General features: G+C 46.4%; 1 pseudogene; it reads right to left on the reverse strand.

The window, feature by feature from the left end:
* Positions 1-18,545: 18,545 nt before the first annotated feature.
* LOC102940636 lies at positions 18,546-19,673 on the reverse strand (annotated as a pseudogene).
* Between the last annotated feature and the right edge of the window lie 2,897 nt (positions 19,674-22,570).

The following is a 22,570-nucleotide window of genomic DNA, read 5'->3' on the forward strand; positions in this document are numbered from 1 at the left end:
GGCCAAAGGCTGCTGTGTGCCCATCACAGATTTAGGATGGAAGACTGGTGTTTTCCTTTGGATTTTGATTGCGTCAGAGGGGATGGGGCAGCAGGTTTAGCTAGAGGGCCGAGTCACCTCAGTAACTGAACTGTGCTGAAGCCAGGAGAGTCACTGAAACCCCAGAAGGGAAACTGAGGCAGGTTGACTGCAGTGCCACACCATGAAGGGGTGTGCTCCAGGACTCCTTGAAAATCCCAGTCTTGATGTCTACTCCATTCTTTGGACTTCAGAATAAAGGCTACCTCATATCAGGTAAAAAGGAAACAGACTCAGACACCACAATAAAGGGGTTAGCTAAATAGACAGACTATAGATGGGGGGATCTGATCTCAAGGCATTGTCATGTGTCGGATGTTCAGGTAAGTGCCCACATCGATGGCTTTATAAACAAGCAGAGTGGAGCCCACACCTAAGCCTTGCCTAGCAGATGACAGCACGCTCTAACCCCTGTGCCCTGAAATAAGAGAGGAATGCAAGTGGCCCGTCTTTGCCCAAGAAAACATATCACTTACCAGCCTGAGGACCCTGAACCTTCATACAGCTGTGTGACACGTGATACTTGGACCACGGGTGCTCCTCTCATGTAAAGGCACCACCTCAGCAGTGGGAAGGGGACAATGAGTCCTAGTGGATGAGAAAAGCGGGGCTATTCTGTATAACGGGCAGTAGAGCCAGCAGTGGGTGAGGGATAGGGAAGTGCTTGGAAGCATTTTGCTACCTACATAGACATTGTAGTCCCAAACAATGGGCCCTAACCCCACTGAGATCAAAGACCAAGCTCCCATTGGCCTCAGCGTTACCAGGACTGGGGCCTACCTGTGGTACTTGCTGATGTATTAACGATACAAAGGCAAATCTCTGTGCATGCCTGAGGCACTGTGATCCCATCCAAATTTCAAGTGACCTCAACATGGCTAACGAGCTGTTTTGGTTTAGCAACTTTCGACTCCAATTTTAGGGCCATAAGGGACCATCATGATCATCTAGTCTGACCTCCTGCATATGGCAGGCCACAGAACCTCCTCCTTCCCCTCCTGTAGTAGACCCATAACCTCCGGCTGAGTTACTGAAGTCCTCAATTCTTGATTTAAAACTTCAAGTTACAGAGAATCCATCATTTACATCATTTACCCATGCTGCAGAGGAAGGCGAAAGCGGGCGAGACCCACCTGTCTATAAGAATTCTCTGTAGCCCCCTTCATCTAGTGACCCATCGCCAGCCATTGGAGCTATTTGCTAATAGCAGTGACAGATGGGCCATATGCCGTTGTGACCGACCGACAGACAGGAAGCATTTGGAAATGGATCGTGATAGAAAAGTAAAAAGAGGAGACTGAGAGTACGGTTCATGTCAAAGAGATTCTGTTTGCTTTATATGATCGCTAGAGAGCAGCACAGGGTCAGAAATGAGAAGGAAGCAGCATTATAGGAAATGGATGGAAGGAGACAATAATTCATAGATTTTAAGGCCAGAAGGGACCACTGGAATTGTCTAGTTTAACCTCCTGTTTAACACAGGCCGTAGGACTTCTCTGAATTAATTCCTGCTTCAAATCCAATAGCTGTGATTGAACTAGAGCAGATCTTACAAAAACAAATTCAGAAAGGCAGATCCTCTGTGAAATGACAATGATGAATATGAATAAAATACACTGAACATCACATTATTCTTGTTGTTATTATGACCACTTTCTGCGGGTGATAGTCATCTAGTGAGTGATTTTCAATTATTTTACTACCCAGAGGCCCGAACTGAGATCTGGGCGGAGCGAAACAGTCTTAGACAGTCCCTGCACTAAACAACTTACAGACTAAACAGAGAAAGCAGACAAAGGGAGGGAAGGGAAACTGAGGCACAGAGGGGGGATGTGACTTGCCCAAGGTCACACGACCTGTCAGTGGCAGAGCCAGGAATAAAACCCAGGGCTCCTGGTTCAAATCCTAGTACAGAAAAGTTTAGAATATAATTCATTTGAACTTTATGGTATTGGAATGAAAATTAACAGGCATGTTTATATCATCATCATCTTGCACTGCTATAGCACCCAGATGCTCCAGCCAAGACCAAGGCCCCATTGTGCTGGGGGCTGTACAAACACATAGTGAGAAACAGCCCGTGCCCAAAAGACCGGACACACACAAACGGACAAAAATATTTCCATGGATAATAATCAACATTTGCAGACAGACAAAATAAGAAAAATGCTGCTTGAGAACTTATCAGAGTTCGATGTAAGGCGATTTACTTTGTATATTTTCACACGCGCTGTTGACAATTTGTATTTTAATTGTTATAAAGCTTTAACTTTTGAATCTCAGCGTCTACTGTTGCTCAATAATTATTGTTTGACCCCGCCCCCCAATGTCTGACCTCCCCACATAGTTTCCCACAACTTTGACCACGTAAAATCAGTAAAATCTGAAAAAAAAAAAACCCTTAAAAATAAGCATCAATATTATCGGCCGAAGTGATTAAAAAATCAAACGGTGGCAAGCCTACTTATAATGGGAATCGACATGACAGACAAAGGCAGGAAGGAAACAAAGGCCCAGAGAAGTTAATTGAATGAAGTCATTTAAATACATGCGGAGTGATGGGAAATGTTATACTTTCATAGTTTGATAGTGTTGAAGGCCAGAAGAGACAAGTAGATCATCTAGTCCAGTGTTTCTCAAATTGGGGGTCCCAACCCGAAAGGGGGTCACAAATCTATTGTAGGGGGGTCACAAGAGCAGCGGCTGCAGGACGGGCAGCCAGCTCTGAAGGCAGAGTAAGGGTGGCATGGGATGGGGGGGGGGGGGGTCATCCCTTTTTGGAGGGGGGTCATCACAGCCTGAAATATTTTCAAAGGGGGTCCCAGTAAAAAAAGTTTGAGAACCCCCGATCTAGTCTCACTTTCTCCTCTATAAGACAGGCCGTTAAACTTCACCCAGATACCATTAAATAGAGCTGGGTACAATTTGTTGGATGAATAGTTTATTTGCAGTAAAAGGCATTTTCATGTAACCCAAGCTATTCATGAATTTTTACACAAATTTGCCAAATAGTTTTCGACAATTTGGGAGGAGGAGACTGAGGCACCTTTCAGAAAACAGCAGTGCACTTCTTGCAACCTTTAGCCCAATGGTGAGGGCACTCACCTGGGATGTGGAAGACCCAGGTTTAATTCACCCCTCTGTGTCAGGGCTGGTACACGGGCAGCTTGTGTGCACAGTCAGCTGCTAAGTTGCAGACAGGCTATGAGTAGCGGGGTTGGGAGTGAGCTGGGTCAGAATGCCAGGAAGTCAGGGCCAGGCACCAAGTTGCAGGCGGCAGGCAAATAGCAGAGTTGGGGTTGAGCCAGGTCAGGATATCAGGAAGTTGGGGTCAGGCGCCAAATAACAGACAGCAAGCAAATAGCAAAGTCAAGGACAAACCAGGGTCACAAGCCCGAGTCTAGGGTCCACAGCAAGCAGAGACTGAAGCAGGGGGAGGGAGGGAGGGAGGGAAGGAAGGAAGGAAAGAAGGAAGCAGGCAGGCAGTGTGCATGGTTCCTCAGACAGCCCCCTCATCATGGCTTCCTGGTTTAAATACCAGTATCAGCCAATAAGTGGGCTGGGAGGGGCCGCCTCTTAGGCCCTGCTGGGTGGCACTTCCTGCAGAGCCTAGCTCTACGGGATCCTTCAGCAGAAACCCATGCTAAGCTTCCAGCAGCAATGTGAAAGCATCGGTAACCCCCCACCGTTATGGTCCCAGGTTTTGGCCCTCAAGGGTCTTGCATCCTGTGCCTCATAAGGAGACAGGACTGGCACTTAAGTCTTCCATATTACAGATAAGATCCTTAGCTACTAGGCTAGTCTGATACTAGAAGGAGACGGATGCAGGATCGAACAAAGTCACCCCTGGCCCGATGATCTTTGCCGGCCCGGAGCTCCTCCCACTTCTCTCGGCACGCTCCGCAGAGGGGTGGATCCTCGGGGTTGGTGGCCAGACACCTCTCACGCTCGAAGACCTCCGGTTCCAACTGCTCTATCGCCGCATCCCTCTGTCTGCTGGCGCCCCGGGTGTAGTCCCGGCAGAAGAGCCGGGCGCGCACCTTCCCCAGGTCTCACCACCGCCGCGCCGAGGGAAAGGCACACCGCTGCCCTCGCCAATCCAGCCAGAACTCCTGGAAGGACACCACGAAGCCCACATCCTCCAACAAGCTGTTGTTGAAATGCCAACAGGCTGGTCCCGGCCTCTCCGCGCAGAGAGAGGACGTCACGGTGACTAAATGGTGACCAGAGAATGGGGCCGGCCGGATGATGGAGGAGTGGGCCCGTGAAAGGTGGAAGCACGATAAACAAATGCAGTACAACCGGAAGTGGCACGACCGATGGGCCTCCACTCGGACAAAGGTGAATGTGGAAACGTCATCCGGGTGGTGGTCGCGCCAGACGTCCACCAGGGAGTGAAGTTCGACTATCTCCCGGAGGAGGTCGGCGGCGGCCGGGCACTGCTCCCCCATGCTACCACCCTCGTAGAGGGTGCAGCAGCACCTGATATAAAGGGGAGGAAGAAGGGATTAACTAGAACCCAGGAGGGCTCGAAGCTGAGGCCAGGAAGAGATGGGCCAAAGGCTGCTGTGTGCCCATCACAGATTTAGGATGGAAGACTGGTGTTTTCCTTTGGATTTTGATTGCGTCAGAGGGGATGGGGCAGCAGGTTTAGCTAGAGGGCCGAGCCACCTCAGTAACTGAACTGTGCTGAAGCCAGGAGAGTCACTGAAACCCCAGAAGGGAAACTGAGGCAGGTTGACTGCAGTGCCACACCATGAAGGGGTGTGCTCCAGGACTCCTTGAAAATCCCAGTCTTGATGTCTACTCCATTCTTTGGACTTCAGAATAAAGGCTACCTCATATCAGGTAAAAAGGAAACAGACTCAGACACCACAATAAAGGGGTTAGCTAAATAGACAGACTATAGACGGGGGGATCTGATCTCAAGGCATTGTCATGTGTCGGATGTTCAGGTAAGTGCCCACATCGATGGTTTTATAAACAAGCAGAGTGGAGCCCACACCTAAGCCTTGCCTAGCAGATGACAGCACGCTCTAACCCCTGTGCCCTGAAATAAGAGAGGAATGGAAGTGGCCCGTCTTTGCCCAAGAAAACATATCACTTACCAGCCTGAGGGCCCTGAACCTTCATACAGCTGTGTGACACGTGATACTTGGACCACGGGTGCTCCTCTCATGTAAAGGCACCACCTCAGCAGTGGGAAGGGGACAATGAGTCCTAGTGGATGAGAAAAGCGGGGCTATTCTGTATAACGGGCAGTAGAGCCAGCAGTGGGTGAGGGATAGGGAAGTGCTTGGAAGAATTTTGCTACCTACATAGACATTGTAGTCCCAAACAATGGGCCCTAACCCCACTGAGATCAAAGACCAAGCTCCCATTGGCCTCAGCGTTACCAGGACTGGGGCCTACCTGTGGTACTTGCTGATGTATTAACGATACAAAGGCAAATCTCTGTGCATGCCTGAGGCACTGTGATCCCATCCAAATTTCAAGTGACCTCAACATGGCTAACGAGCTGTTTTGGTTTAGCAACTTTCGACTCCGATTTTAGGGCCATAAGGGACCATCATGATCATCTAGTCTGACCTCCTGCATATGGCAGGCCACAGAACCTCCTCCTTCCCCTCCTGTAGTAGACCCATAACCTCCGGCTGAGTTACTGAAGTCCTCAATTTTTGATTTAAAACTTCAAGTTACAGAGAATCCATCATTTACATCATTTACCCATGCTGCAGAGGAAGGCGAAAGCGGGCGAGACCCACCTGTCTATAAGAATTCTCTGTAGCCCTCTTCATCTAGTGACCCATCGCCAGCCATTGGAGCTATTTGCTAATAGCAGTGACAGATGGGCCATATGCCGTTGTGACCGACCGACAGACAGGAAGCATTTGGAAATGGGTCGTGATAGAAAAGTAAAAAGAGGAGACTGAGAGTACGGTTCATGTCAAAGAGATTCTGTTTGCTTTATATGATCACTAGAGAGCAGCACAGGGTCAGAAATGAGAAGGAAGCAGCATTATAGGAAATGGATGGAAGGAGACAATAATTCATAGATTTTAAGGCCAGAAGGGACCACTGGAATTGTCTAGTTTAACCTCCTGTTTAACACAGGCCGTAGGACCTCTGTGAATTAATTCCTGCTTCAAATCCAATAGCTGTGATTGAACTAGAGCAGATCTTACAAAAACAAATTCAGAAAGGCAGATCCTCTGTGAAATGACAATGATGAATATGAATAAAATACACTGAACATCACATTATTCTTGTTGTTATTATGACCACTTTCTGCGGTTGATTGTCATCTAGTGAGTGATTTTCAATTATTTTACTACCCAGAGGCCCGAACTGAGATCTGGGCGGAGCGAAACAGTCTTAGACAGTCCCTGCACTAAACAACTTACAGACTAAACAGAGAAAGCAGACAAAGGGAGGGAAGGGAAACTGAGGCACAGAGGGGGGATGTGACTTGCCCAAGGTCACACGACCTGTCAGTGGCAGAGCCAGGAATAAAACCCAGGGCTCCTGGTTCAAATCCTAGTACAGAAAAGTTTAGAATATAATTCATTTGAACTTTATGGTATTGGAATGAAAATTAACAGGCATGTTTATATCATCATCATCTTGCACTGCTATAGCACCCAGATGCTCCAGCCAAGACCAAGGCCCCATTGTGCTGGGGGCTGTACAAACACATAGTGAGAAACAGCCCGTGCCCAAAAGACCGGACACACACAAACGGACAAAAATATTTCCATGGATAATAATCAACATTTGCAGACAGACAAAATAAGAAAAATGCTGCTTGAGAACTTATCAGAGTTCGATGTAAGGCGATTTACTTTGTATATTTTCACACGCGCTGTTGACAATTTGTATTTTAATTGTTATAAAGCTTTAACTTTTGAATCTCAGCGTCTACTGTTGCTCAATAATTATTGTTTGACCCCGCCCCCCAATGTCTGACCTCCCCACATAGTTTCCCACAACTTTGACCACGTAAAATCAGTAAAATCTGAAAAAAAAAAAAAACCCTTAAAAATAAGCATCGATATTATCGGCCGAAGTGATTAAAAAATCAAATGGTGGCAAGCCTACTTATAATGGGAATAGACATGACAGACAAAGGCAGGAAGGAAACAAAGGCCCAGAGAAGTTAATTGAATGAAGTCATTTAAATACATGCGGAGTGATGGGAAATGTTATACTTTCATAGTTTGATAGTGTTGAAGGCCAGAAGAGACAAGTAGATCATCTAGTCCAGTGTTTCTCAAATTGGGGGTCCCAACCCAAAAGGGGGTCACAAATCTATTGTAGGGGGGTCACAAGAGCAGCGGCTGCAGGACGGGCAGCCAGCTCTGAAGGCAGAGTAAGGGTGGCATGGGATGGGGGGGGGGGTCATCCCTTTTTGGAGGGGGGTCATCACAGCCTGAAATATTTTCAAAGGGGGTCCCAGTAAAAAAAGTTTGAGAACCCCCGATCTAGTCTCACTTTCTCCTCTATAAGACAGGCCGTTAAACTTCACCCAGATACCATTAAATAGAGCTGGGTACAATTTGTTGGATGAATAGTTTATTTGCAGTAAAAGGCATTTTCATGTAACCCAAGCTATTCATGAATTTTTACACAAATTTGCCAAATAGTTTTCGACAATTTGGGAGGAGGAGACTGAGGCACCTTTCAGAAAACAGCAGTGCACTTCTTGCAACCTTTAGCCCAATGGTGAGGGCACTCACCTGGGATGTGGAAGACCCAGGTTTAATTCACCCCTCTGTGTCAGGGCTGGTACACGGGCAGCTTGTGAGCACAGTCAGCTGCTAAGTTGCAGACAGGCTATGAGTAGCGGGGTTGGGAGTGAGCTGGGTCAGAATGCCAGGAAGTCAGGGCCAGGCACCAAGTTGCAGGCGGCAGGCAAATAGCAGAGTTGGGGTTGAGCCAGGTCAGGATATCAGGAAGTTGGGGTCAGGCGCCAAATAACAGACAGCAAGCAAATAGCAAAGTCAAGGACAAACCAGGGTCACAAGCCCGAGTCTAGGGTCCACAGCAAGCAGAGACTGAAGCAGAGAGAGGGAGGGAGGGAGGGAAGGAAGGAAGGAAGGAAGGAAGGAAAGAAGGAAGCAGGCAGGCAGTGTGCATGGTTCCTCAGACAGCCCCCTCATCATGGCTTCCTGGTTTAAATACCAGTATCAGCCAATAAGTGGGCTAGGAGGGGCCGCCTCTTAGGCCCTGCTGGGTGGCACTTCCTGCAGAGCCTAGCTCTACGGGATCCTTCAGCAGAAACCCATGCTAAGCTTCCAGCAGCAATGTGAAAGCATCGGTAACCCCCCACCGTTATGGTCCCAGGTTTTGGCCCTCAAGGGTCTTGCATCCTGTGCCTCATAAGGAGACAGGACTGGCACTTAAGTCTTCCATATTACAGATAAGATCCTTAGCTACTAGGCTAGTCTGATACTAGAAGGAGACGGATGCAGGATCGAACAAAGTCACCCCTGGCCCGATGATCTTTGCCGGCCCGGAGCTCCTCCCACTTCTCTCGGCACGCTCCGCAGAGGGGTGGATCCTCGGGGTTGGTGGCCAGACACCTCTCACGCTCGAAGACCTCCGGTTCCAACTGCTCTATCGCCGCATCCCTCTGTCTGCTGGCGCCCCGGGTGTAGTCCCGGCAGAAGAGCCGGGCGCGCACCTTCCCCAGGTCTCACCACCGCCGCGCCGAGGGAAAGGCACACCGCTGCCCTCGCCAATCCAGCCAGAACTCCTGGAAGGACGCCACGAAGCCCACATCCTCCAACAAGCTGTTGTTGAAATGCCAACAGGCTGGTCCCGGCCTCTCCGCGCAGAGAGAGGACGTCACGGTGACTAAATGGTGACCAGAGAATGGGGCCGGCCGGATGATGGAGGAGTGGGCCCGTGAAAGGTGGAAGCATGATAAACAAATGCAGTACAACCGGAAGTGGCACGACCGATGGGCCTCCACTCGGACAAAGGTGAATGTGGAAACGTCATCCGGGTGGTGGTCGCGCCAGACGTCCACCAGGGAGTGAAGTTCGACTATCTCCCGGAGGAGGTCCGCGGCGGCCGGGCACTGCTCCCCCATGCTACCACCCTCGTAGAGGGTGCAGCAGCACCTGATATAAAGGGGAGGAAGAAGGGATTAACTAGAACCCAGGAGGGCTCGAAGCTGAGGCCAGGAAGAGATGGGCCAAAGGCTGCTGTGTGCCCATCACAGATTTAGGATGGAAGGCTGGTGTTTTCCTTTGGATTTTGATTGCGTCAGAGGGGATGGGGCAGCAGGTTTAGCTAGAGGGCCGAGCCACCTCAGTAACTGAACTGTGCTGAAGCCAGGAGAGTCACTGAAACCCCAGAAGGGAAACTGAGGCAGGTTGACTGCAGTGCCACACCATGAAGGGGTGTGCTCCAGGACTCCTTGAAAATCCCAGTCTTGATGTCTACTCCATTCTTTGGACTTCAGAATAAAGGCTACCTCATATCAGGTAAAAAGGAAACAGACTCAGACACCACAATAAAGGGGTTAGCTAAATAGACAGACTATAGACGGGGGGATCTGATCTCAAGGCATTGTCATGTGTCGGATGTTCAGGTAAGTGCCCACATCGATGGTTTTATAAACAAGCAGAGTGGAGCCCACACCTAAGCCTTGCCTAGCAGATGACAGCACGCTCTAACCCCTGTGCCCTGAAATAAGAGAGGAATGGAAGTGGCCCGTCTTTGCCCAAGAAAACATATCACTTACCAGCCTGAGGGCCCTGAACCTTCATACAGCTGTGTGACACGTGATACTTGGACCACGGGTGCTCCTCTCATGTAAAGGCACCACCTCAGCAGTGGGAAGGGGACAATGAGTCCTAGTGGATGAGAAAAGCGGGGCTATTCTGTATAACGGGCAGTAGAGCCAGCAGTGGGTGAGGGATAGGGAAGTGCTTGGAAGCATTTTGCTACCTACATAGACATTGTAGTCCCAAACAATGGGCCCTAACCCCACTGAGATCAAAGACCAAGCTCCCATTGGCCTCAGCGTTACCAGGACTGGGGCCTACCTGTGGTACTTGCTGATGTATTAACGATACAAAGGCAAATCTCTGTGCATGCCTGAGGCACTGTGATCCCATCCAAATTTCAAGTGACCTCAACATGGCTAACGAGCTGTTTTGGTTTAGCAACTTTCGACTCCGATTTTAGGGCCATAAGGGACCATCATGATCATCTAGTCTGACCTCCTGCATATGGCAGGCCACAGAACCTCCTCCTTCCCCTCCTGTAGTAGACCCATAACCTCCGGCTGAGTTACTGAAGTCCTCAATTTTTGATTTAAAACTTCAAGTTACAGAGAATCCATCATTTACATCATTTACCCATGCTGCAGAGGAAGGCGAAAGCGGGCGAGACCCACCTGTCTATAAGAATTCTCTGTAGCCCTCTTCATCTAGTGACCCATCGCCAGCCATTGGAGCTATTTGCTAATAGCAGTGACAGATGGGCCATATGCCGTTGTGACCGACCGACAGACAGGAAGCATTTGGAAATGGGTCGTGATAGAAAAGTAAAAAGAGGAGACTGAGAGTACGGTTCATGTCAAAGAGATTCTGTTTGCTTTATATGATCACTAGAGAGCAGCACAGGGTCAGAAATGAGAAGGAAGCAGCATTATAGGAAATGGATGGAAGGAGACAATAATTCATAGATTTTAAGGCCAGAAGGGACCACTGGAATTGTCTAGTTTAACCTCCTGTTTAACACAGGCCGTAGGACCTCTGTGAATTAATTCCTGCTTCAAATCCAATAGTTGTGATTGAACTAGAGCAGATCTTACAAAAACAAATTCAGAAAGGCAGATCCTCTGTGAAATGACAATGATGAATATGAATAAAATACACTGAACATCACATTATTCTTGTTGTTATTATGACCACTTTCTGCGGTTGATAGTCATCTAGTGAGTGATTTTCAATTATTTTACTACCCAGAGGCCCGAACTGAGATCTGGGCGGAGCGAAACAGTCTTAGACAGTCCCTGCACTAAACAACTTACAGACTAAACAGAGAAAGCAGACAAAGGGAGGGAAGGGAAACTGAGGCACAGAGGGGGGATGTGACTTGCCCAAGGTCACACAACCTGTCAGTGGCAGAGCCAGGAATAAAACCCAGGGCTCCTGGTTCAAATCCTAGTACAGAAAAGTTTAGAATATAATTCATTTGAACTTTATGGTATTGGAATGAAAATTAACAGTCATGTTTATATCATCATCATCTTGCACTACTATAGCACCTAGATGCTCCAGTCAAGACTAAGGCCCCATTGTGCTGGGAGCTGTACAAACACATAGTGAGAAACAGCCCAGGCCCAAAAGAGATTATGATTAGGCTCAAAAGATTAGATTTCTATTGGTAATGTCAATAAACGTCAGTTAGACCGGACACAAACAAACGGACAAAAATATATCCATCGATAATAATCAACATTTGCAGACAGGCAAAATAAGAAAAATGCTGCTTGAGAACTTATCAGAGTTCATTGTAAGGCGATTTACTTTGTATATTTTGACACGCGTTGTTGACAATTTGTGTTTTAATTGTTATAAAGCTTTACCTTTTTGAATCTCAGCGTCTACTGTTGCTCAATAATTAGTGTCTGACCCCCTCCCATGTCTTTCCTCCCCACATAGTTTCCCACAACTGTGACCACGTAAAATCAGTAAAATCTGGAAAAAAAAAACCCTTAAAAATAAGCATCAATATTATCGGCCGAAGTGATTAAAAAATCAAATGGTGGCAAGCCTACTTATAATGGAAATAGACATGACAGACAAAGGTCGGAAGGAAACAAAGGCCCAGAGAAGTTAATTGAATGAAGTCATTTAAATACATGCGGATATGATGGGAAATGTTATACGTTCATAGTTTGATAGTGTTGAAGGCCAGAAGAGACAAGTAGATCATCTAGTCCAGTGTTTCTCAAATTGGGGGTCCCAACCCAAAAGGGGGTCACAAATCTATTGTAGGGGGGTCACAAGAGCAGCGGCTGCTGGACGGGCAGCCAGCTCTGAAGGCAGAGGAAGGGTGGCATGGGATGGGGGGCGGTCATCACTTTTTAGAGGGGGGTCATCACAGCCTGAAATATTTTCAAAGGGGGTCCCAGCAAAAAAAGTTTGAGAACCCCCGATCTAGTCTCACTTTCTCCTCTATAAGACAGGCCGTTAAACTTCACCCAGATACCCCTAAATAGAGCTGGGTACAATTTGTTGGATGAACAGTTTATTTGCAGTAAAAGGCATTTTCATGTAACCCAAGTTATTCATGAATTTTTACACAAATTTGCCAAATAGTTTTGGACAATTTGGAGGAGGAGACTTTGCTTGTGAACTTTGCAGATGACACAGAGATTGGTGGTGTGGTAAATAACGAGGAGGAGAGGTCACTGTTACAGAGGGATCTGAATCACCTGGTTAAATGGTCAAAATCCTACAAATTGTGTAGGCACCTTTCAGAAAACAGCAGTGCCCTTCTTGCAACCTTTAGCCCAATGCTGAGGGCACTCACCTGGGATGCGGAAGACCCAGGTTTAATTCACCCCTCTGTGTCAGGGCTGGTACACGGACAGCCTGTGTGCACAGTCAGCTGCTACGTTGCAGACAGGCGATGAGTCGCGGGGTTGGGAGTGAGCTGGGTCAGAATGCCAGGAAGTCAGGGCCAGGCACCAAGTTGCAGGCGGCAGGCAAATAACAGAGTTGGGGTTGAGCCAGGTTGGGATATCAGGAAGTTGGGGTCAGGTGCCAGATACCAGACAGCAAGCAAATAGCAAAGTCAAGGACAAACCAGGGTCAGAAGCCCGAGTCTGGGGTCTACAGCAAGCAGAGACTGAAGTAGAGGGAGGGAGGGAGGGAGGGAAGGAAGCAGGCAGGCAGTGTGCATGGTTCCTCAGACAGCCCCCTCATCATGGCTTCCTGGTTTAAATACTAGTATCAGCCAATAAGTGGGCTGGGAGGGGCTGCCTCTCAGGCCCTGCTGGGTGGCACTTCCTGCAGAGCCTAGCTCTACGGGATCTTTCAGCAGAAACCCACACTAAGCTTCCAGCAGCAATGTGGAAGCATCGGTAACCCCCCACCGTTATGGTCCCAGGTTTTGGCCCTCAAGGGTCTTGCATCCTGTGCCTCATAAGGAGACAGGACGGGCACTTAAGTCTTCCATATTACAGATAAGATCCTTAGCTACTAGGCTAGTCTGGTGGGGGGACGAGGTGAGTTTCTCCTGTTCTGGGTGTTCCCCATTGTATTAACAATGATTGCTGCAGGGATTCACCTTGCATGCCCCAACTACCAGGCTAGACTCATTTGCCCATCCTTTCCCTGTCCCAGTGCCATTATGAATGGTGCTGTATCACCACTTATGATAACCAGGTGAGTGCCCTGACCATTGAGCTAAATGTTATAAGGAAGGCACAACTTCTGCCATAACTGCCCTTTTTTTAATGTCACTTAAGTCCCTCCCAACTTTGGGGAGGATGCATAATTAGTCAATGAATTTGTTGAAGTGATCATCTAGGTTGATCCCTGAAATCTGTCTCTGATTCACTTCTTTCCAAGACAGAATCTCCCATCCTAAAGGTAATTTCCTGCATTCTTGTTTCCCAGATGTATTACCTTATATTTCACTGTGTTAAAACACAATTTGTAGGATTTTGACCATTTAACCAGGTGATTCAGATCCCTCTGTAACAGTGACCTCTCCTCCTTGTTATTTACCACACCACCAATCACTGTGTCATCTGCAAAGTTCACAAGCAAAGATTTTATATCCTCAACTATATGCACCAGAGACAATTAGGTCAGCCTCAAGTACCTACATAAAGCAGATAAAAAGAATGAAGTGACCACAGTGAGATGTGATCCACAAGTGGAGAAGGATTTGCATCTGCTCTATGTTGCCTGGCTTCTCAGGATGGCTGAGATGATGTAGACATAACACACTAGGATGGTCAGAAATGATCTCATTCCTATGATAACACAAGAGATGAGGATAACTATCTTATTGAGGAAGGTGTCTGTGGGAGACAGACATGTCCAGGGAGGGATCTCGCAGCTGATATGGCTGATTCTGTTTGCCACAGAAGTCTGAGCAATTCAAGGAGAGAACATTCACAAGTGCCTTCAGAAGCCCAATGACCCATCCACCAATGACAATCTGAATACAGGCAGCTCTGCTCATGATCTTCATGTAACGTAAGAAGTGGCATATAGCCACATATCAGTCATAAGCCATTCCAGAGAGAATGTGATAGATAGATAGATAGATAGATAGATAGATAGATAGATAGATACTCTCTTGATCTCTGTCTCTCTCTCTGGTCATTTGTCTGGAGAAGCAAACCATGTCATAGCAGGAATCTACACTTGGAAAAGGGCAAACCCTCTCTGATGTTACAATTTAATAAAATTGTGGCCTGGCACTTAAAATCCATCTATCCATCCTGGTGTCTGTCATCATTCACTTGCATACCCTGATCAGTCCAGACCTGGCCAGTTTAGAACCTGACCCTGTGGAAATAACTGGATACTTATATTTGAAAAATTCTGTATATTTCGCTGTCTTGCTGTTCTCCACCCTCTGAATTATGTTTGCCTTCTTAGGTCCTGGTTCTGCAAATACCTTCACACTAAGTAAATTTGTGTAGTCTGTCACAGTTCAGGGCAACTGCACCTGTGTTCCCCCTCTATGGTCCAGCAAGGGCACCCACTCTAGGCTCCCGGCTTCACCTTTCTTGAGTGGAAACACATGTTTCTCTCCCTCCTGAGCAGGGTTATTCCAGGCCACACCGTTCCCTGACTAACTGTGAATTCCCCAGCAATATAGACTGCCTCAACGGGTTTGCTTTGGAGGACTGCCTCTTCTCCTCAGAGGCTATAAGCAGTGTCATTGCCCACAGTTCAGTCAGCACAGAGCTCTCTCTAAGCAAGCACAGTTATTCTTAAGGTGAAAGCATTACAGAGAAAACTTATTAAAACAATAAAAGAACCTACATGCATGCTAATAAGTCTACCAGGGATCACCCCAACTGCAATAAGGGAGCTGGCAGGTGATCAGTCCTTCAGCCCTGTCATAAATATAAAGGGAAGGGTAAAGACCTTTAAAATCCCTCCTGGCCAGAAGAAAAATCCTTTCACCTGTAAAGGGTTAAGAAGCTAGGATAACCTCGCTGGCACCTGACCAAAATGATGAATGAGGAGACAAGATACTTTCAAAAGCTGGGAGGAGGGAGAAAAACAAAGGGTCTGGGTCTGTCTGGGTGATGCTTTTGCCGGGGACAGAACAGGAATGGAGTCTTAGAATTTAGTAAGTAATCTAGCTAGATATGCATTAGATTATGGTTTCTTTAAATGGCTGAGAAATTAAGCTGTGCTGAATAGAATGGATATTCCTGTCTGTGTGTCTTTTTGTAACTTAAGGTTTTGCCTAGAGGGATTCTCTATGTTTTGAATCTAATTACCCTGTAAGGTATTTACCATCCTGATTTTACAGAGGTGATTCTTTTTTACTTTTTACTTCTATTAAAATCCTTCTTTTCAGAAACTGAATGCTTTTTCATTGTTCTTAAGATCCAAGGGTTTGGGTCTGTGGTCACCTATGCAAATTGGTGAGGATTTTTACCAAACCTTCCCCAGGAAGTGGGGTGCAAGGATTGGGAGGATTCTGGGGGGAAAGACGTTTCCAAACAACTCTTTCCTAATAAAAATAAACGTTTGGTGGTGGTAGTCGAAGTTCAAGGGCAAAGGGTAAAATAGTTTGTACCTTGGGGAAGTTTTAACCTAAGCTGGTAAAAGTATGCTTAGGAAGTTTTCATGCAGGTCCCCACATCTGTACCCTAGAGTTCAGAGTGGGGAAGGAACCTTGACACCTCTAAATATGTTGTTCTCTATCATCAAAATGAGCTCCTATGTTAGAAGGACAGTTCCAAATATGGTATTTTTCTTCACAAAAATAGCTAGTGATGATTCTGTGGATTACAGGCAAGTCAATCTTATTTCAGTTCCAAGTATATTTGTTCAAATAATATAAATACAATTATAAAATTGTATAATCCCACATCAGTTTAACCAGGCTCAGAAAAGAGAAGAGGACTGGGTGCTCGATTTAAAGGCACAGCTTCAGAGAGAGGGGAAGCTCAGCTGAGCCCAGACCCCAGAGGTTGGGGCATCTGGGATAAGATAGGTCTACCTTGGACTCCAGGTGAGATACACATGTATGTAGACACATTGTTTTAAAAATTCTTTTCTCTTACGTTATGCTTTGTTCCTACTGTTAAGATTAAACAATACTTTGTCTTGAGAAATTTGTCTGGTCACTGCATTCAATGCTGGCCACAGCTCCCGAAGAGAAGACATGCAGGTGCTGAATTCTGTCAGATCTGCTGAGTAAACACGGTCATAGAATCATAGAATATCAGGGTTGGAAGGGACCTCCAGAGGTCATCTAGTCATCAAAGCAGGACCGATCCCCAATTAAATCATCCCAACCAGGGCTTTGTCAAGCCTGACCTTAAAAACTTCTAAGGAAGGAGATTCCACCACTTCCCTAGGTAACACATTCCAGTGTTTCACCACACTCCTAGTGAAAAAGTTTTTCCTAATATCCAACCTAAATCTCCCCCACTGCAACTTGAGACCATTACTCCTTGTTCCGTCATCTGCTACCACTGAGAACAGTCTAGATCCATCCTCTTTGGAACCCCCTTTCAGGTAGTTGAAAGCAGCTATCAAATCCCCCCTCATTCTTCTCTTCCGTAGACTAAACATCCCCAGTTCCCTCAGCCTCTCCTCATAAGTCATGTGTTCCAGTCCCATAATCATTTTTGTTGCCCTCCGCTGGACTCTTTCCAATTTTTCCACATCCTTCTTGTAGTGTGGGGCCCAAAACTGGACACAGTACTCCAGATGAGGCCTTACCAATGTCAAATAGAGGGGAACGATCACGTCCCTCGATCTGCTGGCAATGCCCCTACTTATACATCCCAAAATGCCATTGGCCTTCTCATCCACTGTAACCCCTAGGTCCTTTTCTGCAGAACTGCTGCCGAGCCATTCGGTCCCTAGTCTGTAGCGGTGCATGGGATTCTTCCGTCCTAAGTGCAGGACTCTGCACTTGTCCTTGTTGAACCTCATCAGATTACTTTTGGCCCAATCCTCAATACACAACATGCTGCAGCCCAGTCTAAGATGGAGAAAATCACAGAATTCTGCACCTGGGAGGTGGAGGCATGAAGCCTGAGATCTGAAGGGGTTCACTCAGTGAGAACAAGGAATAAGTCAGAGCTTCAGCTAGCTCAGAAACCATAATAAAGCCAAGGCCCTGATGGCATATAGCCCAGGATTTTCAAAGACCTAAGGGAGTTAGATGCCCAATTCTCAATGACCTCCAAAGGGAGCTGGGCACCTAATTCACTAAAATTCCAGCAGCAGACGTTAAACATCTTTGGTCTTTTACTCAATCTTTGGGATATTTCCTCCAGTGTCATGGACAAATTCAAACACTAGCAATTACATGTTGCTGACTCCAAATTCTTCTTCATGTTTCAGAGTCTGTGAATTTAGTCAGAGGACCAGATTCTGGGTTGAGGTAGGGCAGATTTATGCACTTCCAGAATTCCCATAGTGCAGGAGCAGTGCAGGGCCATTGTGCACAGACAAGTCCATTCTACCACATTTTTTTCTGATTTTTATCTATTTAAATTTTCACATTTGCAGGAAATTATGGGAGGGTTAGACTACAGGGCAGGTAAGAAGATAATTATTTATTGACAGTTGACAGTGATTTCAAAAACTTAAAGCTTTATAACTGTTAAAACACAAATTGTCAACATCACTTGTCAAAACATACAAAGTAAATATCCTTAAATCAAACTCAAATAAGTTTTCAACCAGCATTTTTCTTACTTTGCCTGTAAATTTCAATTATTATTGATGAAAATATTTTGGTCAGTTTGTGTGTACTATGAAATCCATGTTTACCACCATTTACCAATAAAAACCTAATCCTCCCAAACTTAGCAATAATGTCTTTGTGTCTTCTGTGCAATGCATTCTACATTCTTTAGAACTTGCCATGCCTGTGTACAGAAAAGAAAAAGTAAATAATGAAAAAAACCCAGATATATTATCATATTCCCAAATGGATAAGAATTGAATCACTAGTGTTTGAGGATTCCTGGTATGTAATTTACAAATATTTGGATGATGATGACGGTGAAGAAGAAGAAGAGGGAAAGCAGTAGAAATAGAAGAAGAAAATAATGATGAGAAGAAGAAGACAATTAAAATGGTTAAGAAAATTATAATGATAATGAAAAGAAACAACAGCCTCAGTAAAAGAAAAGCCAAGAAAGAAGACAAGATGATGATGACAAAGATTATGAAGAAGAAGAAGAAGAAAAGGCCAAGGAAGAGAACAAGAATATTCTTTCACATCCTATGTATCACATTTTTTAAAGCTTTTTTCACATCCTTGTTCTGCAAGGTATAAATGATGGGGTTTAACATTGGTGTTAAGATACTATATAATACTGAGATCAGGCTGGTGCTACCCGGTGAGTAACTTGAACTGGGTCTCAGGTAGGAGAAGATAGAGCTGCCATAGTACAGAAGGACCACAGTCAGATGGGACAAACAAGTGGAGTATGCCTTTCCCTTCCCCTTGGAAGAAGGCATCTTCAGTATGTTCGAGATGATGTAAGTGTATGATAAAAGGATGCAGGCAAAGGGCATCCAGGCTATGAACAGGCCAGTGGAGAGCAGAAGGAGTTTGTTTAGGGAGGTGTCCTCACATGACAGCTCAAGCAGCAAGGGGATATCACAGTAGAAGTAATCAATATGGTTGTCTCCACAGAAGGGTAATTGGAAGGCTACGATTGTGAGTTTTGCAGAGTTAAGGAAGCCACTTACCCAAGAGGCAGCTGACAGCTGGAGGCAAATGCTTTTGTTGACGATCAGAGTGTCACGCAGTGGGTTGCAAATGGCAACATAGTGGTCAAAGGCCATCACTGCCAGCAGGAGGCACTCTGTGCCCACGAAGGAGAAGAAGTAAAGTTGCAGCACACAGCCTGTGTATTAGATATTGCTCCTCTCTGAAAGGAGATGAACCAGCATCTGGGAGATGGTGGTGGTGGTATAACAGATGTCCAGAAAGACAGGTTCCCAAGGAAGAAATACATGGGAGTGTGAAGTTGCTGGTCCGCCAAGGCAACAACAATAATAAAGATGTTCCCAAGTAGGGTGAAGTAGGGCCGGCTCTACAGTTTTTGCTGCCCCAAGCAGTGAAAAAGACTGCCACCGCGGACGGCAAAAGGGAGAAGCGGCCGCTGATTTGCCGCTGTGGCCGATGGAACAGAGAAGCTGCCGCCGAATTGCTGCCGCTGCTGAAACACTGCCACCCCTTTCTAACTGCCTCCCCAAGCACTGTCTTGGAACGCTGGTGCCTGGGGCCAGCCCTGGGGTGAAGAGGTAAGTGAACAAAAACCCACTGAAGAGTAAGAGGCTGGAAAATCCCAGGAAGATGAACTCCTTCAATGCAGTTTGATTTCTGCTCTCCATGTTTCAACTTTCAATTGTGTTCCTGCCACTGGAAGAAGAGAACGTTAAAAGAAGTGTTAATAACATTTTGAGAGTAATCTCGTTATATGATATGTGAATGTTCAACTTGAAAACACTAATGTACCTCAGAGATGATTTTTTGGTTTAAAGTCATTATAGAATATGAGGTACTCAGATACTATGGTGATGAAAGTTGTATATTAATACTTGGAACTTATACAGTGCCTTTCATCCAATCTTACAAAGTACATTACAAAAGATGTAGGAAACATTATCCCCATTTTACCAATGGAGAAAATAAGGCACAAAGAGGTGACCTGACATAGCAAAGTTCACACAGCAGGCCCAGGGTCCCTTCCACTAAGACACACTGCTCTCCACTGCCTTTATCCAACTCAATGGGAATCCTTGCATAGGATACAGTGGGCTTTGTATCAGGCCACTGGTAACTTTGTAGAGACAGAAAGAAATAAAAAGTAATATACTAGCTAGATAGAAAGTGCAGTATACCACATGTGCTTGAGTAGGGTTTGTTCGTTTGTAAGTTTTTGTGTGATTGTCAGTATTATCAACGTTGGTGCAGTGTCTGTTGTGTAGGGTGTACAGAAGATTGTGTTTGATTTGAGGATGAGTGTACTTTGGCATGTGTCTGTTTACAACTGTGCTGCTGGATGGTGGTTTTTGTTTGTTGTGCAACTGTTCTCTCCACAAAATTCTATTTAAATTGCATAGAAATTGTAATTTATGCTGAATCAAATTATCAAGATACTCTAGTACAGTTGAGAACAGAATTTAGTATCCACACATGCATACACAAAATACATATATATATATACACACACACAGAAACAAACCTACGGTGACATGTACACAACATCCACATTCTCATGCAAACACTTTCAGGCACAGAGAAAAAAATCCTGCTCAAACACATTCCCCATAGAGAGACTCAAATAGACATACACATAGAAACACACACTTACAATGATGTTCAACTAGATAAACATACAACAGAAAATCCAGCAGACTCACAAAAGGAGTCAGATCCGTAGAAGGCAAATCTACTGGCCATTGTATGAATAGTTTTCTGTTCCCTGAGTGACCAGAGCAGGGGCTGCCCGAGAGCAATCAGGAGCCTGCTAGAACCAATTAAGACAGGCAACCTAATTAAGATACCTGGAGCCAATTAAGAACTTACTAGAATCAATTGAGGCAGGCAAGCTAATCAGGACACCTGGTTTAAAAAAGGACCTCCCATCGGTTAGTGAGGGACACAAGGAGCGGGGACTGAAAAGGCATGCCGCTGGAGGACTGAGGAGTAGAAGCGTTATCAGGCTTCAGGAGGAAGGTCCTGTAGTGATGATAAAGAAGGTGCTCGGGGGAGGCCATGGGGAAGTAGCCCAGGGAGTTGTAGCTGTCGCACAGCTGATACAGGAAACGTTGTAGACAGCTGCTATCCACAGGGCCCTGGGCTGGAACCCAGTGTAGAGGGAAGGCCCAGGCTCCCCGCCATCCCCTCAACTCCTTATCTGACTCAGGAGGAGTTGACCTGGTCTGTGAGACACACCAGAGGAGAAGGTCTCATGTGGAAAGCGATCTGACCTGTCCCCGATCCACCAGGTGGGACAACAGAGACTGTGGAGATTGTTCTCCCCCACACTGGCCAGTGATGAGGTTAGCTGAGTGAACAGCAGGTTTGAGCCTCTAGCAAAATCAGCCAAACTGAGGGCTGCCATGAACCTCTGAGGTGAGCAAATCTGCCAGAAAGCACAGGACTCATCAAGGCAGAAAAGGAACTTTGTTATACTGGAGTGAGCGGTGGGATTTGGTGCACAGTGTGGTGGAGGAAGGCGGGTGTTTAAAAAAAAAAAAAAAAAAAAAAAAAAAAAAAGAAGGTGTATTTTTTTTCTTTATCACAATGCAGGATGTATTGTGGGCACTGATAGAAGCCACAGCTGCCCAGAAGGAGGCTACCGGTGTCCAGGCACCCACCCAATAGGAGGCAGTGCGGCTGCAGCAAGAGACCAATCGCCTGTTGATGAACCAGGCCACTCAAAACCATTCTATGTGGTTGGAACTGGTAAACCAGGTGCAGGTCCTTACAGAGATGAACTGCAGCCATGATGGGACATGGGTCATACGGGCCAGCAATTGGCTGCAGAAAATGATGCGGGAGGATGATATAGAAGCATACCTCCTGGCCTTTGAGAGGACAGCCCTACGGGAGGCTTGGCCTCAAGATAAGTGGTCTGGAATCCTCACCCCATTCCTGTGTGGGAGGCCCAGAAGGCATACTATGATATGTCCGAAGAGGCTGTGGCAGACTACCTGCAGCTGAAAGCAGAGATCCTGGCCAGATCTGGGGTAACATCCTCAGTGCAGGCCAAGCACTATCATGAGTGGAGGTATCAGGAAAACAAAACTCCACGGTCCCAATTATATGACCTCATCCATCTCACACGAAAGTGGTTACGAACCGAGTCTTGGGGTCCAGAACAGATACTAGAAGTTCTGGTCATTGACAGGTACATGAGAGGATTACCACCAGACCTTCGCACCTGGGTAAGCCAGAATGACCCCTCCACCTATGACAAGGTTGTCCCACTGGTAGAGAGGCAAAGGACGGTGAGGGAACTGACCCAACCAGTTAAGGAAGAGGCACCCCGGGTTAAATTAGCAGCACCAACCCCCAGAGCTCAGGCAGCTGATCCCCCAGGAAGGCCCAGGTGAAAAAAAAGAGGGGCTGAAGGTCCACCAGAGGCCACCAAAAGTCAGAGCACTGAGGGTTAAGAAGATCGTGACATTAGACTGCCCAAACCGAGAGACTGGGGAACGCCTAGGGCCCCATGCAGATGTTACGCCTGCAGGGAGTGGGGACACATAGCCACACAGTGTCC

Source organism: Chelonia mydas, chromosome 14 (genome assembly GCF_015237465.2).
Source record: "Chelonia mydas isolate rCheMyd1 chromosome 14, rCheMyd1.pri.v2, whole genome shotgun sequence".
NCBI classification, from domain to species: Eukaryota; Metazoa; Chordata; order Testudines; family Cheloniidae; genus Chelonia; species Chelonia mydas.